This window comes from Prunus avium, chromosome 2 (assembly GCF_965620075.1).
Source record: "Prunus avium chromosome 2, drPruAviu1.hap1.1, whole genome shotgun sequence".
Taxonomy (NCBI): domain Eukaryota; kingdom Viridiplantae; phylum Streptophyta; class Magnoliopsida; order Rosales; family Rosaceae; genus Prunus; species Prunus avium.
The window spans coordinates 12609095-12628959 of record NC_142285.1 but is presented as its reverse complement, the minus strand read 5'-3'; the positions used below and the strand labels follow the sequence as shown (position 1 = coordinate 12628959).

The window sequence follows — 19865 nt, the reverse complement described above, 5'->3', positions numbered from 1 at the left end:
AGGGCACATGAGTGCGCGAGCAAGCCATGCAAGAGTTGCACAAAATGGAGGCTTCTGAAAGGAGTGCACAGTTGTAAGCTTGAGTTCTGAAAATTCTCAAGCAGCAAGACAAAGAGAATAGGAGCATAGGAGCATAGGGGTGCTCGATTATATTCACTCGAATGTGCCGCGCCGGTCAAGTTATTGGGTGGAGCTCGCTACTACGTCATATTCTTGGATGATTTTTCTAGGAAGGTTCGGGTCTATTTCATGAAGTAGAAATTTGAGGTCTTCACCAAATTCAAGGAGTGGAAGGCGGAAGTAGAGAACCTTATAGGAAGGAAGATCAAGATCTTAAGAAGTGACAATGGAGGAGAATATAAAGATAGCAAATTTCTGGAGTTTTGCAAGAGTGAGGGTGTCAAGAGGCATTTTACTATGAAGAAGACGCTCCAACAAAATGGAGTCGCAGAGAGAATGAATAGAACTCTATGGAGTGTGAGAGTGCATGAGATTCATGCTGGCTTGCTAGAGGAATTTTGGGCGGAGGCGGTTAACCACGCTTCCTATTTGGTTAACCGGTCGTCATCGAAGTATCTCGATTTCAAGTGTGCGAAAGAGATATGGTCTAATAAATTTATTGAGTATCTTTCTGATTATTGCTTTGCTTGTGGGCAGCTGGGCCATTCCACTCAAGTGTGTCTTAAGAAATTTGAAACCATTAATGGATCTCTCACTCCGAGTTTGCATGATCAGTTGACCTATGCTTTTGCTCATTTGGAAGGTGTTAATAATTTATGGGGTAAACCCATTGGTTATCTGGCTTGCTGATCCTCTGCTTTTCCCTTCCTTTCAGGGGCACCGGTAATTTTTCACAGAATGGTCCAGGTGATGAGGGTAGTCCTGATGATCAATCTTGGCTTTCTCACTCCCGTAGTTAGGATGAGTATGTAGATTCTACCTCTCATCCCACTTATCACTCTGTCATCGGCATTTGGAGGCTATTGATTCTCTTCGTCGACAAGCAGTTCTCAGTGCTGATGAAGTCCACTCCCCGGTATCACCTATACCAGCTCTGCCTCGGCCGACATTGGGTCTTCTTCCCATGGATATTCCCCCTAAGGAGGTACTTTCCCAGGCGGACCCTGCAATTTTGTGGGATTTGTATATTGTACAGGCTATAGGTGCACCTTATGGATTTGTTGTATCCCCTGGTTCTAGGGCTCCTTCTCGGACTTTTTAAGTCCATATCTCTCTGGCTCTTTTTCTATCATGCCTATCATCTAGCTCTTTGAGGTTTTCATGAAGAAGAAGGGTCGTGGTAGACCTAGAAAAGGGGAGGGGGTTCACGGAGTGCATCGGGTAAACCTAGTGTGAAACACAAGCACTCAGAGGTGGTGGGTTTAGGTGATGATTTATTGGTGCCTACAAAGGATTGCGTTGCTCCTAAATGTTTATGTAGTGGCGATCATTCTGATATGGCCAAGGGGACTGCTCTAGTGGGATCTCTTGGGATCCACCTTAGTGTGCAGCTAAAGTGTTCGTGGGCTTGGCGTAAGGCAGATACTTTTGCCCTGAAGTCCTCTTTTTTTTCTTCAGTTTAAGTGGCCAATGTAGGTTTTTTGATTATGTGGTGATTTTCTTCTGAGGAGCTTCTTCGTTTTTGCTATCCTTTTCCTTTGTTTTTTGCTCCTTTACATCTCGTCTTTGCTCTGAACCGCCGGAAGAATTTTGAAGTTTATTAGGATTTGAGTTGAGTTGGGGTGTTTTTCGGGGGCTTTGTTTTTTCGTGTTTGTGATCTCCCTCTGTGTTTCTCTTGGGGTTTTTCCATTGGTGTGTTTTTTGCAGTTTGTTGGCGGTCGAAGGACTATGAGTTTCTCATAGAAGGCTTCTTTTGACATTTGGGTTGTGGTGCAGTTCTCTTTGTAGGTCTACTGTGTTGGTGATTAGTTAGGTTTTCTGCTCTTGTTTTGGTCTTTTGTGGTCTGGGTTGGAGTCTCTTGTTAGTCCTTGATATGTGTGGTACTCTTTCCTAACATGGGATTTGTCCCACGTGGTTTTCTTAGGAAGGTTTTAATGAGGTTACTATATTCATGTGAGTCTTTGTATGCCGTTTTTGCTTATGAATGCGATTCTCTTCTTAAAAAAGGGTAATAGTGTCGTTTTAGATAAAAGTTTTATTAATGGTTAAGTTTTCTAAACGACAAGTCCATGGGCTATGAGACAAGGAAAGTGATCTAAAGAAGTTAGATCCATAAGATCCTTCCTCTCAAGCTCATACCCTAAAGTATTCCTAGTCATAGGATCGTACAATTGGGCATTGACGATCCATAAAGACCGGCATACCCTATATCTATTGAATTGGGAGTGTGACTGGTCTCAATTCATTTGTGTACGGGCACTAAGATAAGTGTATAGGTGCTCATTAGAAAATGAGTACACTGAATGCGATCAATCGAGAAATCTTGTATAGAAGTTTTATCCACATGTCAAACAAGATTTCTATAGTTGTAATAATGCAAAGTTAGTCCTTAGACTCGAGGCACCATGCTTGTCTTATAAAAGAGTCTTGGATCTCTAATCATATTGAATAGTCAATTTCTTTCAAGGGCATGACTCCAAGGTGTGGTCGGGGCTCTCGATTAATTCATAGAAGCATGTGGGTGTACACCAAGGAATCTCGACTTCTACTAAAGGGAGGGAATACTCTAGGATATGATCCGAGAATCTTTGCCTAGAGTATGAGACTTGATTGAGAAAGGAAGTTTCTAATCATGCCCAGTTGAATCGTGGAAGAAGAGAGAGTTCACATTAATGGTTTGACATGAATTATGTGTCCTACTAATTTGAACAAGAATATTGTAAAAGAGAAGGACCGTATTGCATTGTAATTCCAATTGAATGGGTTCTTCGACACATTGTATTTTGGCGAGGGTGATCATGGCACGTGGTTTTCTAGCTCGTTAACCATGATTTTGTGGAAGCCCTGAGGATATTCCGTAATTGGATCCTCACATAAGGGAGAATAAAAAAAGAGTTTTGATTCATAGTCCATAAAGAAGAGTTCACGTATCGCCCACTGCCTCGCCATTTAGAACCAAATATTGCACACCGAGTAAACCGCTCTTTGGATAAGTAATTAGGATGATGATTAAATCAACGACTAAGTGGGTTAGTTGATTGGATCAAGATTAATTAAAAAGTTAATTAATCACATTGATTTAATGAGATGTGAAATGAGCTTAAAATAGAAACCGAGTTCCAAGGCCTATTGGGCTTCCAAAGTTAAGTTGTATGAGACAACTTAAAAGGAGAAGCCCAAGTGGCCCAACACATAGAGGTGCCAATCCATTGCATGTGGGCATTGGATCTTGACCCAATTCAAGCCAAATAGGTCATAAGATGACCCATCACCTTAAGTCCCTAGGCTATTTAAGCCGAAGTATGACTTAGGGTTACTTAGGGTTCATCTTTGTAAGAGGCGAAAGGTAGAGAGAAGAATAAAACTCTCTCTTTGCACAAAGAGGCTGACCACACTAGAGAGAGGCTCCTAGCACACACTCCTATCTCTTGTGTTATCATCCATCAAAGGAGATCTTTGGTATGGTGAAGTTGGAGGTTGCATCCTTTGTGCAATTTGGTGAGAGCTCATCCAAAGGAAGATTTGGAACTCAAGCATCCTAGGCTTAAGATTGGTCTTCAAGGTTATGAAAATCTTTCCTCTCGTTATTACATTTTTGAAATATAGTCTTGAGCATACCAACACTTTGAATCAAAAGATCCATGGAAGAGGTTTAGGTTTAAGCTATAAAATGAATCCTTTGCATTTGTTGCTTCTCTTAAAATTTTGTGTGTGTTAGTGGCTTAACCAACCTTAGAAAATCTAAATCATCCTTCACACTATACTACCATATGTCTTATCCTCCTAGAGAGATTATAAGGGATGCTTAATGAACCAGATTTTTTTACAACCTTTCATGCCTTCAGATCAGAGGAATCATGGTCATGAGTATATTTATGCTTCTGAATCATTGAGTGCCATTTTGTATGGATTTGAACAACTAATTTTTATTATGTTATTAGTACTATGCTTTATATTTAGACCTGTACTATTTGAGATGAATTTGGTTTTCTCATTTAAGATGGAATTAGAATTTTGTTGATGAGTACTTATATATGATATTTGATTTTTTGCTTTAATATTTGTATTTTAATTCATTATAATAGTAATGAAGTACATCAAATATATATATATATATATATATATATATATATATATTAGTTTTATATTTTAAATGTTTATTAAGGGCATTTGTAAAATAATTATAGAAATCAATAGAGGCGTAAATTACAACCCCTACATTTAATATATATATATTTATTTACTAATAATCAGGGAGAAGCAAAATGAAGTGCCCCTACAGATTTCAAAATCATTTGGGGCGAAAAACAATAAGCCTCTATTATTTTTTCCTAGTTCAGCATGCTTACGTGTCAGCATGTTTATTAGAGGTGGATCTACAAATACAAACACCCAATGTCTTTTTAGAGGTGCAACTTTTTGGGGCTCATCATAAATTTGCTCTTCATGTGCTTAGAGGCAGAATTTGTCTTACATTTGCCCCTAATAGAGTATTTAGAGGCCTATATTATACGCCCCTGCAACTCATATTTTTGGTAGTGACAATTTGTTAGAACAGAAAAAAAAACTCTTATGTACGAACTAAAGTGGGCACCATAATTATCTAAACCGCAACAAACCTAATGTTACCAAATCTCCTTTTTTTTATATTTTTATATATATATTTTTTATATATAATTGGGAAACAACCTCAAAGTAGGAATTCCTACTTTTTAGTTTTCTACTTCCTCGACAAAATAGTGAGCATTCTAAGTACAACTATCACTTTAGTCTTATTATTTGATGGAGTTATTTTCGTTTGTGTGAACATAATTCTCTGAAGTCCTACTTCACAATATTAATTATTTTTCTTTTGAGAACTTTGTGAGGGTTTTGTAGGTTTTGATCACCATGGCTTTTACCCGAGCCTGAAAAGTTGTTTGTAGCTAGACTACCAAAAACGATAAATGAAACCAACATGAAAGAACACTTCAACAAATATGGGGAAGTAAAAGGATTGTGTGGTTATTGTGGACATAATTACTCGTAATCGAAGAAGGTTTTCGCTTTGTTACCTTCACTAACCCATTCGTGATTAAGAAAGTATTATAAGCACAACACTACATCTTCGGTACGAAGGTTGGTTTTAATTTGCATCTCTTTTTTTTTTTTGGTATTTAATTTATACACCATAGGTGTTGTTTGAATTTTTTTGAGTCATTGACACTAAAAAAAGTTTACATCGAACTTATTATAAAATTTTGATTAATTTTGACTCGTAATAGGGATGCATTGAACGGAAGGTTTTACATGTCTTTGTTTGTTGATATTATTGAAGAATTTTATTATAATTGTTTTTTTTAATAATCAACTAGTTTTCTTAAACTTACATTAATTTTTGTGTTCATTTAAAATTCTTGGTTTGACTTATTTTTAATTTGGGTAGGGTATTCCAAAGTATGGTTATGAGGTATATGTGAAATTTGCTTTACCAAACGGAAAGAAACCCCAAAGCCAAGAGGACAAACATGTTGAAGCTGAAGCATATTTCAAGACCAAGAAAATTTTGTGAGAGGTTTACCACATAATCTGACACAAGAAGAATTCAAGAGATAATTGGAGAAGTTGGGCACAATCTCATATAGGGTTATAATATATAGAAATTTAGTGAAATACCCATTCCTAGACATAAAACTATAAAAATACCCTATACTATTTAATGTATATAAACACACCCAAAATAAACCCAAAAATCGACAGCTGTATATTTTTTAATTTAATTATTAAGATGAAATACTTTTATTACCCTTTTAACATAAAATTGGAGTTCTAATCAACACCAGATCAGAACTCATTTCACGACCTCCAGTCTCTCATCTTCATCTTCAACCCCAATTTTCAATTTTTGTTCATCCAGCTCAGTTTTTGTTCAACCTCATCATTCTAAGCTTCGTCGGAGGGCTCGCTTGGACCACCGACAATGATGCGCTGGAGAGGGCCTTTTCTCCGTTTGGTGAGATCATCGAATTGAAGGGCCGTTTGACGCAGGTTCTCTCTCTGCGACTTGATCTTCTGTTTCTCTATGTTACTTGATCTTTCTCTCCCAAAGATTGAAGATCGATCGATTCCTTTTCATTTTTGTTTATTATTGTGTATTTGTTTGATTATACTCCGGCGTTTTGGTTTTGATGGACGGATCTGATTAGATTTGGTTTCTTTTTGTGTTTCCAGATCATCAACGACCGTGAGACCGGGAGATCCAGGGCCTTCAGCTTCGGCTTCGTCACCTTCAGCAACGAGAAGGCCATGAGGGACGCGATCGAAGGCATGAACGACCAGAACCTCGACGGTCGTAACATCACCATCAACGAGGCCCAGTCTTGTGGAAGCAGCGGTGGTGGTAACGGAGGTTACAGCTTGTGTTTTTTCTTTTTCTCTATCTCTGGTTTAAATGTGGAAAATGGATATATAAAAAAATAATTTGTAGGTGTTTTCTGAATTTTAGTTTGCTATCTGGTGTTGGTTGATTTTGAATTGGTCATATGTGTTGGTAGAAAATTCATGCATTGTTGTCTCTCATCTGTAGTTGTTGTTCAGTTTAATCCTTGAAGGAGCTTGTACCCAAGTGTGTGAGGCTAGCTCACTTGTTTCATGTTTGATGTAGTAGAACTAGTCATTTTGATTTGGCTGTAAGATTTAGCTATAAGGAATTGTTTTTTGCGTTTTGAAACCAAAACAATTTCTCATTTGAAGCAATAAGCTAGAATCTGTTATACACATGAACTTATTTGATGACTGCAAAGACCTATATTAATTTCTTGGATGATCAAATTGACTATTTTCGGTATGATATCCTGGAAGTTTGAATTTTACATATATATATATATATATATATTCCACTAGAGGGCTTTCATATTGTCTGACTTGTTCTCTCAATGTACTTACAAACACAATATTACCTTTCCGTTTGTGGTGCCTTGTATGTGATGGCTTGAACCTTACTATTCCTAATTTTCTAACTGGTTGAGGATATGTTTGCTCTGCTTGATTATCTCCATATTTCACACATATGCTAGTTTCATATTTTATAGTCTTCCATTTCTACAACAAACGTTTGTCATAAATGCGAAGCTGACACAGCAATGATGTAATTTGCATTATCATATAAGCGTACTTTCTCCGTCTCTTTCTCCATCGATATATATTCCCCTTATTTAAGTCATCATATATTATATCTGACCATAGTGTCTTAAATCTTTGGTGGTCATTTGTGTTTTTGGGGTTTTGATGAGTATATGAATTTGGTTCTGGATGAGGCCAAAGAAGTTAGCATCAAGAAAAAAACCAGAAAGTCATTGGGTGAGTCTCCTTGCCTTTCGCTCTTCTGCTAACCTATGCTTGTGCAATCTCTAAATTGTTTTTTATTGTTATCTGTGTTGTTCCAATTCATCTATTATGCTTAATTATTTTGTTCTTATTTCTTATTGTTAGATTTGGTGAACAACCTTGGGACCATTGCAAGGGTGGCACCAAGGAATTAATGGAAGCCTTGGCTGCTGGTGCTTATCTTGTTGCAGATAAGGTCATTGTTACAACCAAGCACAATGATCATGAGAAGTATGTGTGGGAGCCACTCCGATTCAATGTTTATGGTATGTGGAGTGATGAATGATCAATCAATTATGCAAATGAAATGATGTAGTTGATTTTGAGTGGTATGAAGTTGTAAACTTTTATTGTACCTATTATGCAAATGAAATGATGTAGTTGTTAACTTCCAGTAAGTGGTATGAACAGTTGTTATACTGTTCATACATTGCAACTGAATTGATTTCTATGACATAGTATTAACAGTGTACTTCTATAAGATAGTATTAACAGATTTTCAGTAACAAAGCATGCTTTATATTTTTCTCTATATATAGCTGTGCACTTGAAGTTTATGATATGCAGGATGTGATTTTTACTAGGAATATAGTTCTATGACACAGTATTAACAGTGTACTTTTTTTCTTGTAGATGTATTTCCTTTTGCCTTTGCGATTGTACCTGGTGAAACTTTAAACAATTGGAGGTGGTTTCTGCAACGGATATCAGATGTCTTGCTGGGCTTTTTTGGGTTTTTTATATGAAATGTTATTAACAATATTTTTTGTATGAAATGATATTAACAATGTTTTTATGTATGAAATGGTATTAACAATGTTTTTTTTGTATGAAATGGTATTAACAATGTTTTTTCTTTTTGTATGAAATGGTATTAACAATGTACCTGTATGACATGGTATTAACAATGTACTTCTATGACATGGTATTAACAATGTACGTCTACGACATGGTTCGCAAAGATTTGGTGGAAAAGGAAGGGTCGTGGAGACATGCCCTTGGTTTTCGTGTTTTTCTTAATACTTAAGTTTGGGTTATTAAAAAAAAATCTGGGTTGGGCTTGTTTTGGGTTTTTTTTTGTGTTTTTTGTATTGGGCTTCTTTTAAGTTAGTTAGTGGCAGTCATGTAATTTATAGGAAATTCAACACTCATTTTGTATGTAGTAAATGGTTTTTGGGTATGTTTCTAAAGTGCATTTCAGGTATTGTTTTTTTATAATTTCAGCACCTATTTTGGGTATATTACTAAAGCTCCCAACTAATATATGTTGATCTAGGTCAGGACATGTGTCCTAGATATATTCAAACCTCTAGGAACTTCCAGATCTAAATTTTGAGGTCGTCGACCCCACGGGGTCCTAGGTTGACTTTTGGGATTTTATTATTTTTGAGTCCCGAGTCACATTCTAAACCTTGGAAAAGCTATTGTGGGCATATGAATTTCCTTTAAGTTAATGCACGCACTTTTAGGAGCCGGGGTCAGGATTTTAATTTAATATTATATTATTGAGCAGATTTCTTAATAAAATATTATGATAGTTATTCAAGCATCCGAGCACAAACTGACCTGCAGGAGGGACCTTCGAAAGGTCTAGCTAGCACGGACCAGCAGTGAGTGGACTTTTTTTTTTATAAATGATTTACGCCATTTAATTTCATTATTTGATCTTGAATAAGTTTTATTCAATAATCAATGTTTTCATAGTTCGATTTATTGCTTTTAAATGTTCTGTTTCATATGCTGCCGAGTTGGATATCCTTGAAGGATATAGAAAAGAAAATCTATTTAAATATCATATTAAATGGCAGTAGAGTTTTAAGTTGAAAGGAAATGCGTTATTCATTAAATCCTTCATAACCTTATATTTTCTTAGAAGCCACCATAGTATCACGGGATGACTTTTTCGAAGTCTTCCTTCCGTGCGGCCTTAGACTTGATCGCCTCTCGAACAAGCTAAGTCAGCCTTCTTTCCCACAATCTAAGATCGAATCAAGCAAGACATGAAGCAAGAATAAGAACGATAAGAACACTCAAGAACGCTCAAGAGAGTTTGGGAGAATGTATGCTTGTATTGCTACTCAAATGCTTTACAAGTTGTGAAGTGAGGATACACAATGTGACGTCCTCCTTATATACTATTCCTATCCCACCTACCACCACAATAAATGGCTAAGATACAATGTCACCAACCGAGACTCTACCTACCACTCTCACCAATCGACGTCTACCTACTACTGTACATTGAATCTGGATATGTGGGCTAAGAGGTCTAGCATGATCAATCCGACGGGCTGGGCCTTGAACATGTGGGCCATGACATTCTCCCCCACCTAATCCGGTGACATCCTCGTCGCCAAGGTAGTTCCTTCTCGATCGAATGCTTTGATCTTGTCTTTGTACTGCCACAAGGACTCTTCTTTCTCCCAATTGCCTTTAGACTTTGGCAGGCCCTTCCATTTGACTAAGTACTCAAAGTATCTCGGTACACCTTTGCGCCGCACCTCGCGCTTGGCCATGATGCACTCGACCTCCCTGTCAAATGAAGTCACCATCAAAGGTGGAGCTCGCTGAGACTCCCCACGACTTGGCTCCTCGGGGTCAGCATGGTAGGGCTTGAGATTGCTCACGTGAAACACCGGATGAATCTTCAATCGTGGCGGTAGTTCCACATGGTAAGCAGCTCTTCCCATGATTCGGAGGATAGGAAATGGGCCCTCATATCTCCCTAACAACGCCTTGTGCACCTTTCTAGTGGACTTGTGTTGAGAGGGGTTGAGTTTCACGAAGACCATGTCACTTGGTTGGAATACAACATCTCGCCGATGCTTGTCCGCCCATTTCTTCATCTTCCGAGTTGCCTTCTCCAATTGAGCCCGAGCTAGCTCATTCGTCACCTGCCAATCCTAGGCTGTCTTGTATGCAGCTGGGCTACTCCCCGTGTAGCCCGACACCACTGTGTTCGGTGTCATAGGTTGTTATCCAGTTGCCAACTCAAAAGGATTTGACCCTGTCGACTCCGATTGCTGCAAGTTGTATGAGAACTGAGCAACATATAGCAACTTTGCCCAATCTCGTCTGGTTGGAACAGGAAGTGGCTCTAGCAACCCCCTCGGCTGCTTCTGCAAGGTCTTTTCTTGTTGGCATACAAGATAAGTCCGCACGAACGAGTCTACATCTTCCCTCTCTTGAACAGTATGCCTCCGCTCGGTGTCATTGAGCTTTCGACTCTTGAAAGCCAATGGGTGTCCATCCTGCATGAGTACACCACCAATAGCAAAATCTAATGCATCAGTGTGTACCTCAAAAGGTTTGTCAAGATTAGGAGGTCTTTGCACTGGTTCCTCCTCAATGGCGTGATCCACCTCTCTCCTAGGTGGTAAGGTGTTGGGCAGCTCCTTGAGCATGTTATCTGCAAACTCCTTAAGGACTGCTTCTACCACTTTTGGGACTGGTTGGACTTCCTTCTCAACTAAATCCCTCTTCATAGTTGCAAGGAACGTCGGTTTGCCCTTCTCCCAAGACTTGGAAATTTGCATAGCTGACAAGAGTTTTGACTTGCCTTGTTGCCTCACCACTGGCACCATGCATGGCATTGCTCCACCCTGTGCAATGCACATGGTATTGTAAAATGGAATGGGAAATGCCTTTATCTCGTCCATGAACTCTATTCCTAGCACGACATCGTAGTCATCCATCGAGATCATGGAGAAGTCAGCTACTCCCTTCCAAGTACCAATGTGTAGCTCCACACCTCGAGCTACTCCATCAATCGGTTTGGCAGTTGAATTCACCATCTTCATACTGCCTTCTTCCTTCGAGACTCGACACCCAAGTCTCTTTGCTTCCTGCATAGACATAAAGTTGTACGAGGCACCCATATCCACCAGACAACGGTTGTCTTGCCATCCACCATGGCATCGACAAACATCACCCCTTTTGCTTGAACCTGTGGTTGAGCGACTTTGGCCTGTAGGGCATTGAAGCGGTGAATGGCCCCCATTCTTGCTTCCCTTTCGGCCTCCTCTTCCTTCTCCTGGTTCATGGCATTCAAGGCTTTCTTTTACGGACAATCCCGCATCATATGCGGTCCATCGCACAAGTAGCAAGCTAGCTTCGACTTGTCTTTCCCCTTGTCACCTTTGTCATTCTTCTTCCCAGATGACTTGTGACTGTCAAACTTGTCTCCAGCCTTGCTACCCTCTTCGTGGTCTCCCCCACCGGATCCACTGCTACCTTTCTTTCCTTTGAACTTGGAGTCGCCTTGATCATTCCTCTTGAACTCCACAAGAGACTCGGCTGCAGCAATTGCCTCTGACAAGGTTTGGACATGCCTCTTTTGTAACTCCAACTTGGCCCAATTCTGTAGGCCACTCATGAAGTACATGAGCTTGTCTTCATCTGTCATGCTAGGCACCTCGAACAACAGGTTGGTGAACGTGCACTATGCCAAAATTTGGCTTTAGCAACACTACATTGGCATCAGAAAATTGAAAATCGATGCTTTAAGTACATTTGGCATCGCTTTTATAAATTAAGATGCTAAAAGGTAAAAAGACTTCAGCACAAATATTTTGTTTTCGTTACCGATGCCTGGATGTCAATTTAGCATCGCCTGTTCTAATGACTGATGCCTAAAGTGTTTCTGTTTTTTTTTTGTAAAGTGGGGGCCTTTTTTTTTGGGAAGCACTGATGCTGAAAGTATAGTCAACGCTCCAGCAAAAAAATTTCACGCTCCCTCTCCTTTTTTCAGACTCCCTCGCAACCTTGGCTCCTCTCCCTCGCATTTTTTTCAATCCCTCCCAAACTCGCTCGACATTTTTCAGCTTCTACCTCCTGAAAAAAAATAAAACTCACAATTTTTTTGGATCTCCTCCATCTTCTTCTTCTCTTTCCTCCATCTAAACACTCGAAGTTTGGCCACAGCAAAAATAACCTAAGACCTTAGAAGAAAGGGAGAGCCATAGACATCCTTCCTCCTCGTCTAGAGAGAGCCATGGAAGTCCCTTCCTTAGGGTTTTAACCTTCGGCGTCGGCATCCTCTTTTGTGGCATCCTCTTTCTCATCGGCGTCGTCGTGTGAGATTATTTAAGTCAGGGTTTCAATGTTTTGGGAAATTTCAATTAGGGTTTCAATTATTGAGTAATTTCTCTAATCTTACTGTGTTTTTCTCTCTTCGGCTGGCTCATTGTCTTTTGGATCTCACTGCCTCTCTGGGCTTTAATCTAATGTATGAAAATCTCTAAGCTTTCGGTGTTTTGGTGTTTCTGATTTGGTGTTAATGTTTCTGGATTGTTTTCATCTTTCTTCAATCTCTTACCTTTTTCATTTTATTTATGTATTAATGTTTCTGGATCTCATGCTTTCTTTTAATGCAGGTATCGGGAGGTGACAGATCTACGATTTTCTCTTTCTCAATAAGTTTTTTTTTTTTTTTTTTCTGGTATCTGTTCAGGTTTGAAGTCCATCAATGTGGATCGTCCTTTTGCTGAGAAACACTATGAGGACTTTTCTGCAAAGCCCTTTTTCAGTGGATTGGTTGATTATATTATTTCTGGTCCCGTTGTTGCTATGATTTGGGAGGTTAAGAATGTTATCCTAACTGGCCAAAAGATTATTGGTGCCACTAACCCAGCAGAATCTGCCCCTGGAACCATCCGTGGTGATTATGCAATTGAGATTGTCAGCTAACCTAATTTACCATGTTTTCCTGTCTCTTTTGCATTTATAACTTTTTTAATTATTATGTTTTAATTTTTTGGTCTGTGCAGTTTGACCAGCCTGAACTAGGGGTTGAATATATCATGGTAATTAGTTTCCCTCACTGAATTTTATGACATAATTACGTATTTTAATTAAGGAGAATATTTCATTTTGTTGAAACCTTCATGGGAATGTAACTTCATAGGAGAATATTGTATATATATGCAAGTAGAATATCTGTCAGTTGGCCTAGATTTGAATTATAAATGTTCGAGTTCACCCTCTTCATTAAGATGGACTTTTCTAGTACTAGTCCAATTTAGTTGAATCCAATTTTTAGAAAGGTCAACTCATTTGAATGTAACTTCATAGGAAATCAGTTATTGTTATTGTGCTTATGCAATATGGTCGTTATTATTTTGAAATATATTCTGTGTTTGCTTTTCCATTACTTCTTAAGACTTTATCTCTATTCCTTTGGTTCTGCAAAGAGACTATTTTTACTTGTTTGTTCCTTTGTCTCTATTTTGTTTGTTCTTCTTATTCTTCTGTTGTTTACTCAATCTGCGTAGTTTCATGTAAAATATTGATAAGTTGTATATGTGATAAATGGGAGGTTCACTGCTCAGGTCTAGTAGATTTGCAAAGCTTCGAAAGATTCAATGCCAAATAGCAGGCAGGAATCTGTACATCAGGCTTGCTTGCAGCACTATTTCTGTGTTGTTCTTTGCATCTGCTACCTAGCTAGCCACTTTTCATTAGTACCAACGATAGCATAAAACTATTTGTGTTGCAGATCTAGATGATACCCTTTGTCCTATGAGGTACTAAGACTTGACCATGTCCTAAGGACTCTGCTGCTGAGCCTGCCGAATCGAAAACTCATAAGCTACAAGTTACATATAAGTTGATGGTAACTAAAAAAATTTGCTTCAAGATTTAATTTCTCTGATGATGTTTTGGCTTAACAATATGAAAACAGATTTTCTCAAATGGGGACAAGGTCCATGTGGCAAAAACTCTTAGCAAGCTTGGATTGAAGGAGTTATATGTTTTGAGACTCTGAATCCCATCAGTGATAATGAAGACTCAAAGTCCACAAGCTGCAGAAAGGTTTTTCACCATTCTTGTTTATTTTGATCCTGCCAGGATTCTACTTTTTCTGCTTTGCCAGTCCAATTAACAATTATAATTCAAAATTATGCATGTAATTAACACTAATAATATTGTTTAATTTTGATTATTTATTTAAAGTCGCGGTGGATTTTGTAGGCTATTTCTTGTTGGTTCTTTTTTTAGAGTCATCAGAACATGTCAAGGAAGACAATTTCAATATTGTGCTTTTGCAATATGGTCGTTATTATTTTGAAATATATTCTGTGTTTGCTTTTCCATTACTTCTTAAGACTTTGTCTCTATTCCTTTTGTTCTGCAAAGAGACTATTTTTTACTTGTTTATATATTGACACAGGTGTGATGGAGATATCATTGTTCAAAGCACTTCGTAATAACATAGAGCTAGATGAAACGACACGTACACCCAAATGGAATTGGATGAGGTGCGAGAAGAATTGGCAACTCATGTCCTACAATGGCTTTTTGATTGAACTAAACATTCCTCCATTTTTCATGTGTTTCTAGCTAGTATTTTGCGTTATAGACGAGTACGGATAATTTGTGGTGTGAGGTTGGAAAAATTATGATTTGGATGTGATAAGTATGGATCTTTCAAGTATTTTGCTTATATATATAGACAAGTATGAATATATTTAAATTACTATTTATATATGTTATTTAAATTACTATTGATGCCTAAAACTAGAAGTAGCATCAGTGTTTACATAACAATCAGCGTTATTGGATGCTTTTCACGTCCACAAAATAGAAAAAGCGATGACGTATAACATAATTCGCAACAACATTATTTGTTTTGCGATGTTGTAATTGATAATATGCATCAGCATAGGAGATATCATTGATTCTGTAATATCTCTTTAGCCTCCTCTCTTTTAAAACCACTGATGCTGTTTTAGGTTTAGGCATCAGAAGTCAACGTTTTTTTGGCACACGGAAATAATTTACGCATCGGATTTTAACAAATATCTGATGCTGTAACTCTAAAAAGGCCACGGATAATATCCGTTGCCTATTACATAGGAATAGGCAACAGTCACCAATACCACGGTATTTATGTGTAATAGGCAACGGATTTTATCCGTTGCTAAAGCCCTTTTTTGGCATAGTGGTGGCGACATAATCCTTCACACTCCCTGTTTGCTTTAGCCATCTCAGCTTCTCCTTTGCCTCATACATGGCATTCTCTGGATAGAAATGCAACATAATATCTTTCTTAAACTCATCTCAAGTCTCAAGTGTAAACGTTCCTTGGTCAATCTCCATAGATCGATGTCGCCACCACATAAGAGCATTGTTGGTGAGAAACAACGTTGCTGTAGTAATCTTCGGCTCATCATCCTCGAGCTTGAGATACTTGAAATACCTTTCGATATTCCACAAAAATGTGTCCAGCTCCTTTGCCTCCCTCTTCCCATCATAGGATTTGGACTTGAAAGAATCTAGCACCTTCGGTTCCTTTGGAGTTCGGGTCTTGTTCAAGACAGCTTCCTTGCACAATGCCCAATCTCCCTTCACATCCTTCACCTCATCGCGAAGCGCAGTAAGCTCTGCTAAGAAGTGATCCAACTTGGTTTGGACATCTAGCCTGATGCTGTCCAATGCGGAGTTGAGGGCTCCTTGGAATTGGCCTTGAAGCTCTTCCACCACAGCTCTGAAGCCCTCCTTCGTAAGGACATCCTCCTCGAGTCGCTGATCGAACTCGATTACGGCATTCTCCATCTTAGAAAGCCGCTTCTCCATCGTTGCTACAACATCTCTAGTGTTTGTGCCTGATAAATCACGGCCATAAGCTGGCCGAAGGAGCCCCTTCTCTCGGCCCTGGCACTTGTTCGTAAAAACTGAAACGCAGCGTTTTGCCAGGGTACTTCGCCTTCCTAAAGACAAAAGAAGAAATGCTAAGGCATGATCATCTCGGCCTCAAGCGCAGGCCGAGGCCGAGGCCGAACAAAATCGCGGTCGGAAATATTAAAGTCAGATCATCACGTGATAGCAGGGACCCAGTCTTCATTTAATGAAGTAGTGCCTGTTTAATGCAGCAAACCCACTGGCCACAAAGAAGCATTTAATGCATGAGGGAAGGTGGGAAGTGACTGAAGTCAGGATTTGGTGATGAGGATCAGAGTGATTAGACGTGGACATTCTCACAAGAATTCTGACAGCCTGAGATATTGGTTCACCAGCTATCTAGGCCATAAATGCGTCTCCACGGCCAAAAGCTCAGAACCCACGATCAAGAGCGGCGACCGAGATTCACCGGGATTTCTGGGGTCACACCACCATACTTCACGATCCCAAATGTCGATTGGACTGCCCACTTCCTCCAATCCAGCTCCACCATGCAGATTTTTAGCCTCGATTACTCCTCCAGAGACTCTTCCTATAAATACAAGACTCGAGCTACATTCAAAGGGTTCAACACCAAAACAAAGCCTCCCACGGAGCAACTTATTTTTTCCTGTAATGCACTTTCAATATCTTTACTTGCTTTCTTAGGAGTAGTGTTAGATTGTAAGGAAAATCCATTCATCAATATATCATACGACCCTTGATTTTCAAGGCGCCGGAGCACCATCCTTGTTGTTCGTTCACTCACCCCATATATCACACGACCGTCGCTCCCTGAGCAGCGCGCCGGAGCACCGCCCAAAACCCACCACCAACACCATCACTTAACGGCCTTGTAGTTCAGGCTGTGAACCTAACAGCCGAGACCAGTTCCTCTCTCCGCTACAATCGTTTGATTAGGAAGACAGTTCAAACAGGCGCACCACTTATCCATCGAACACTCATCAACACATCGACGCCCGGTAGACTGTGCTGGCACGCCTGCGCACAACCGCACCGCACCCAAAAGCAGGAAACCGCATGTTAACGCACATCCCCTCGGCCCGGAACTCCAGGCCATGAGATTTGCGCAGCAGACACTTTTGGCAAACCCAGTGGGACACTTGTCAAAAATTTATGGTGGAAACTAGGGCACAGGAAAAGCTAAAAAACAAAGCAGTCGAAATGACTTCTGAGACTCCTGAGTCCGCCTCACCAATCACAACTACCGAGACCGAACGTACGGTCGGGATCTCGGCCGACGTTCCAGTAACGACGGATCGCACGGCCGAATCCATGCAAGAACAGGCTGTGGTGGAGGAACTGATGTCCAAGCAGGCCTACAGGATAGAAACATCCTTCATGGCCTCGATGGACAGGTTCTCCTCAGAACTGCGAACGCTCTTTCAGGAGAGGATGCCGGTGGCCTCGCCCGCGACACCTCCCAGAGCCGGACCAAGGGGCCAAGAGCGCGACAGAATCGAGCCTTACGGCGAAAGCAGCAGCCTCGGCGTCTCGGCCCACACCCAAGCATCAGGCTACGGCCAGCATTCTTTGCCACTGACAAACAGCTGGGGGCAATCCCAGCCCACGTGGACGAATTCTGGACCAACCTACTCGGCGGAGACAGCGCGCGGACCGCTCCATGCTTTGGCTGTATCACTAGGGCACGGCAGCTTCACGCATCCTGCAATCCACCCACTCGGCTCAGTTCATACTGCCGCCGTCCACACCCATCCTGGCCCAAGCAACGCGTCCGCTGTATCATCACAACAGTACGGTCAGGGCAGTCCGACCGTCTCACCACCTTTGCAGGCGTCGTCGTGTCCGTTGGGCTCTCACCATCACTATGGGTCGGCCGTTCCAGCAACAACGCATACGCACCTTGGCCAAACCCACGGTGCTCATCTGGCATCAACCAGCTCGGTCATCCCGGCCGAGCCCTTTGTTCAAATGGCCCAGCAGGCAAGGCCTCAGAACGAGGTGCTACAGGCCACGCGGCCGTATGCAGCCCAACAGGAGGCACCACCTCAAGGGATCTGGCTCGAAGACGTCCGGCGGATGATCGAAGACGGCCTAGCTCAGAGGCGGCCGGACATGCCAAGATATACGAGGCCGTACCCGCCAGAAATTGACCGGATCCCCCTCCCCCGGAACTATCGATTGCCAGAGTTCATGCTTTTTTCTGGGGATGGGCAGACCTCCTCCATTGAACACGTCGGTCGTTTCACGGCCCAGTGTGGAGAGGTCGATTCGGACGCTCAGAGACTCCGACTATTTGTTCATTCTTTGACCGGCACGGCGTTCTCATGGTTCATAAACCTTCCACCGAACTCAATAAGGGATTCGTCTGACATGGAAAGGGTGTTCCACGAACATTTCTATCAGACCAACCGAGAAATAACGATCGCCGAGTTGGCAAGAATGAGCCAAGCATCGGACGAATCACCTCGCGATTACCTACAACGGTTCAAAACATGTAGGAATTGGTGCCGCACGAACCTACCAGAGAGGGAGTTCGTCAAGATGGCCGAGGAAGGATTGGAATTCGAATACCGGAAGAAATTCCAGGGGATCGAATTTCGGGACATGCATGACTTGACCAACAAGGTGGACAGATATGCGTCCTTGTTGAAAGAGGAGATGCAGAAGAAGACGGCCTCAAAAGGGACCTACTACAGGAATCCCATCGTCAGCTACGCCGAAGCAGACGGCTCTGCAGAGGCCGAGGGCGATGAGGTCGAGATGAGTTCGGCCGAAGTCAGCATAGACAATCCCTTCGTTTGTAGAGGGCTTGTTAAAACTGACAATAGCCGCACAAAGGTCCCCGACGCCAAGTTCGCAACGCGGGAAACGAAGGCCTACACTTTTGATTTAACAAGGGCCGAGGCTATCTTCGACCTGCTGGTGGCCGAGAAGAAGGTAAAATTGTCCTTCGGCCATAAGACTCCGAAGCCCGAAGAACTCAAAGGGAAAACGTTTTGCAAGTACCACAGTTCTTGGTCTCATAACACCAACAACTGTGTTGTCTTGCGAGATGTTATCCAGAAATTGATAGACGAGAAGAAGCTCCAGTTTCCGGAGAAGGCGGCCATGCAGGTCGACTCCAAGCTGTTCCCTCCACCTATCGTTAACATGGTCGACGCCCAACTCCCGGCCGAGGATAGAGGAGTTCGCGGTTCGGCGAAAGGAAAGGAGCCTTTGGCCGAACTTGAGCCGGCCCTTTGCGAACGATGCAAGTGTAAGATCGGTCAGCCCAGGCCGCAGGAGAACAAGAGGAAGGCCGCCGAGCCATCTCGAACGACCGTGAAAAGATTCAGTGGTCAGTACGGTCGACGGCCGACCAGCAGAGCTGTTTTCAGCCGACTAGGGCCACAAAACCCAAGCGCCTCGGCCAGCCACGAAGAAGAGGCCACCCCAAGGTCGATAAAAACTTTCAAACCACCAGTCATAAAGGATGACCGTTGGTACCATGCCCGGCCTGGGGGCAGGGCCGAACCACTGACGAAAACCCAGCTGAGAAGAATGCAGAGGACCGAGGTCGAGGATGCAGACAACCGAGGTCGAGGACTTCAAACGCCAAAAGAAAGTGGCAGCCAGCACCAAGCCTCTGAGGGCGTGGCGCCCTAGGCAAGACGAAAGTCCCCGTGGTTCGTCGGCCAATTCAGCTCAGCCAAAGGCCGCGGTCATGGAAAGAACAGACGAATGTGTCGTCGA

At 41.5% G+C, this 19865-nt stretch overlaps 2 long non-coding RNA genes and 1 pseudogene across 10 annotated transcripts; 2 read left to right on the top strand and 1 right to left on the bottom strand.

Annotated features, from left to right (window-relative positions):
- Positions 1-3434: 3434 nt before the first annotated feature.
- On the top strand, positions 3435-8304 carry LOC110745418 (uncharacterized). Of its 2 annotated transcripts, XR_015834029.1 has the most exons (5): positions 3435-3684; positions 6019-6149; positions 6333-7460; positions 7593-7753; positions 8121-8304. It is a non-coding gene; the product is annotated as an uncharacterized LOC110745418 (long non-coding RNA). The 2 variants fall into 2 exon arrangements; XR_015834028.1 differs by having other exon boundaries at positions 3435-6149.
- Positions 8305-9817: 1513 nt separating this feature from the next.
- On the bottom strand, positions 9818-16064 carry LOC148296530 (uncharacterized; annotated as a pseudogene).
- LOC110754420 (uncharacterized) lies at positions 12171-14969 on the top strand. 8 transcript variants are annotated; one of them, XR_015833949.1, is made up of 4 exons: positions 12171-12626; positions 12863-13146; positions 13256-14300; positions 14659-14969. It is a non-coding gene; the product is annotated as an uncharacterized LOC110754420 (long non-coding RNA). The 8 variants fall into 8 exon arrangements; XR_002526292.2 differs by having other exon boundaries at positions 12171-12714; XR_015833950.1 differs by having other exon boundaries at positions 12171-13146; positions 13256-14100; positions 14170-14300.
- Positions 16065-19865: the final 3801 nt, after the last annotated feature.